At 31.5% G+C, this 3185-nt stretch overlaps 2 non-coding genes across 2 annotated transcripts; both read right to left on the reverse strand.

Moving 5' to 3' along the window:
• Nucleotides 1-1890: 1890 nt before the first annotated feature.
• TRNAV-CAC lies at nucleotides 1891-1964 on the reverse strand. The gene has a single exon. It is a non-coding gene; the product is annotated as a tRNA-Val (tRNA).
• A 506-nt stretch (nucleotides 1965-2470) lies between these two features.
• On the reverse strand, nucleotides 2471-2542 carry TRNAV-CAC. The gene has a single exon. It is a non-coding gene; the product is annotated as a tRNA-Val (tRNA).
• Nucleotides 2543-3185: the final 643 nt, after the last annotated feature.

The following is a 3185-nucleotide window of genomic DNA, read 5'->3' on the forward strand; positions in this document are numbered from 1 at the left end:
CCAGACAACTACATTTTTTTATTTTGTTTTTACTAACTAAATTAGAATGATACGATTTTTAATTCGAGAAGTAATTAAATCCAGAGGTGTGTTTAAAAAGTTGTCAACCAAACACTAATTTCCTTGTAAAAAAAAAAGAGCTTAGAAGCAAATTTAACATGTCTGAGCCCAGGTTTGAATGGGGACCTCTAGTGACTAGCGTGATAACCAACTACACCACCAGACAAGTTACAATTTCTACTTTCTTATTACTAATCTAATCGAAATGTTACCGTTTATAAATAGGGATGTAATAGGGGTAATCAAATCCATACTTGTGTTTTATAAAGTTGTCAACCAACACTAACTATGATTTTTATTCTCATTTCTAATGTGTAAACTCATGTACGAAACATACACTAAAATCTATCAAAGTATAATTAAGAAAGGAAAATACTTACCAATATAATTTCAAAACATCTCCTGGTAAAAACACAGGTGGAAAGCAAAATAACATGTTTGAGCCCAGGTTTGCACTAGGGACCACTAATGTGTTAGATTTGCGTGATAACCAACTACACCACCCAGACAACTACATTTTTTATTTTCTTTTTACTAACTAAATTAGAATGATACGATTTTTAATTCGAGAAGTAATTAAATCCAGAGTGTGTTTTAAAAAGTTGTCAACCAAACACTAATTTCCTTGTAAAAAAAACGAAGAGCTTAGAAGCTCAGTAAATTAACATGTTTGATCCAGGTTTGAACTGGGGACCTCTAATGTGTGAGACTAGCGTGATAACAACTACACCACCCAGACAAGTTACAATTTGTACTTTCTTATTACTAATCTAATCGGAATGTTACCGTTTATAAATAGGGAATGTGATTTTTAATAATAGGGGTAATCAAATCCATACTTGTGTTTTATAAAGTTGTCAACCAAACACTAACTATATTTTTATTCTCATTTCTAATGTGTAAACTGATGTACGAAACATACACTAAAATCTATCAAAGTATAATTAAGAAAGGAAAATACTTACCAATATAATTTCAAAACATCTCCTGGTAAAAACACAGGTGGAAAGCAAAATAACATGTTTGAGCCCAGGTTTGCACTAGGGACCACTAATGTGTTAGATTTGCGTGATAACCAACTACACCACCCAGACAACTACATTTTTTATTTTTTTTTACTAACTAAATTAGAATGATACGATTTTTAATTCGAGAAGTAATTAAATCCAGAGTGTGTTTTAAAAAGTTGTCAACCAAACACTAATTTCCTTGTAAAAAAACGAAGAGCTTAGAAGCTCAGTAAATTAACATGTTTGAACCAGGTTTGAACTGGGGACCTCTAGTGTGTGAGACTAGCGTGATAACAAACTACACCACCCAGACAAGTTACAATTTGTACTTTCTTATTACTAATCTAATCGGAATGTTACCGTTTATAAATAGGGAATGTGATTTTTAATAATAGGGGTAATCAAATCCATACTTGTGTTTTATAAAGTTGTCAACCAAACACTAACTATTATTTTTATTCTCATTTCTAATGTGTAAACTGATGTACGAAACATACACTAAAATCTATCAAAGTATAATTAAGAAAGGAAAATACTTACCAATATAATTTCAAACATCTCCTGGTAAAAACACAGGTGGAAAGCAAAATAACATGTTTGAGCCCAGGTTTGCACTAGGGACCACTAATGTGTTAGATTTGCGTGATAACCAACTACACCACCCAGACAACTACATTTTTTATTTTCTTTTTACTAACTAAATTAGAATGATACGATTTTTAATTCGAGAAGTAATTAAATCCAGAGGTGTGTTTTAAAAAGTTGTCAACCAAACACTAATTTCCTTGTAAAAAAAAAAGAGCTTAGAAGTAAATTAACATGTCTGAGCCCAGGTTTGAACTGGGGACCTCTAGTGTGTGAGACTAGCGTGATAACCAACTACACCACCCAGAACAAGTTACAATTTGTACTTTCTTATTACTAATCTAATCGGAATGTTACCGTTTATAAATAGGGAATGTGATTTTTAATAATAGGGGTAATCAAATCCATACTTGTGTTTTATAAAGTTGTCAACCAAACACTAACTATTTTTTTATTCTCATTTCTAATGTGTAAACTGATGTACGAAACATACACTAAAATCTATCAAAGTATAATTAAGAAGGAAAATACTTACCAATATAATTTCAAAACATCTCCTGGTAAAAACACAGGTGGAAAGCAAAATAACATGTTTGAGCCCAGGTTTGCACTAGGGACCACTAATGTGTTAGATTTGCGTGATAACCAACTACACCACCCAGACAACTACATTTTTTATTTTCTTTTTACTAACTAAATTAGAATGATACGATTTTTAATTCGAGAAGTAATTAAAATCCAGAGGTGTGTTTTAAAGTTGTCAACCAAACACTAATTTCCTTGTAAAAAACGAAAAGCTTAGAAGTAAATTAACATGTCTGAGCCCAGGTTTGAACTGGGACCTCTAATGTGTGAGACTAGCGTGATAACCAACTACACCACCAGACAAGTTACAATTTCTACTTTCTTATTACTAATCTAATCGAATGTTACCGTTTATAAATAGGGAATGTGATTTTTAATAATAGGGTAATCAAATCCATACTTGTGTTTTATAAAGTTGTCAACCAAACACTAACTATGATTTTTATTCTCATTTCTAATGTGTAAACTGATGTACGAAAACATACACTAAAATCTATCAAAGTATAATTAAGAAAGGAAAATACTTACCAATATAATTTCAAAACATCTCCTGGTAAAAACACAGGTGGGAAAGCAAAATAACATGTTTGAGCCCAGGTTTGCACTAGGACCATTAATGTGTTAGATTTGCGTGATAACCAATACACCACCCAGACAACTACATTTTTTATTTTCTTTTTTACTAACTAAATTAGAATGATATTTTTTAATTGAGAAGTAATTAAATCCAGAGGTGTGTTATAAAAAGTTGTCAACCAAACACTAATTTCTTGTAAAAAAACAAAGAACTTAGAAGTAAATTAACATGTTTGATCCAGGTTTGAACTGGGGACTCTAGTGTGTGAGACTAGCGTGATAACAAACTACACCACCCAGACAAGTTACATTTCTACTTTCTTATTACTAATCTAATCGGAATGTTACCGTTTATAATAGGGAATGTGA

This window comes from Ipomoea nil, unplaced genomic scaffold (assembly GCF_001879475.1).
Source record: "Ipomoea nil cultivar Tokyo-kokei standard unplaced genomic scaffold, Asagao_1.1 scaffold1512, whole genome shotgun sequence".
NCBI classification, from domain to species: domain Eukaryota; kingdom Viridiplantae; phylum Streptophyta; class Magnoliopsida; order Solanales; family Convolvulaceae; genus Ipomoea; species Ipomoea nil.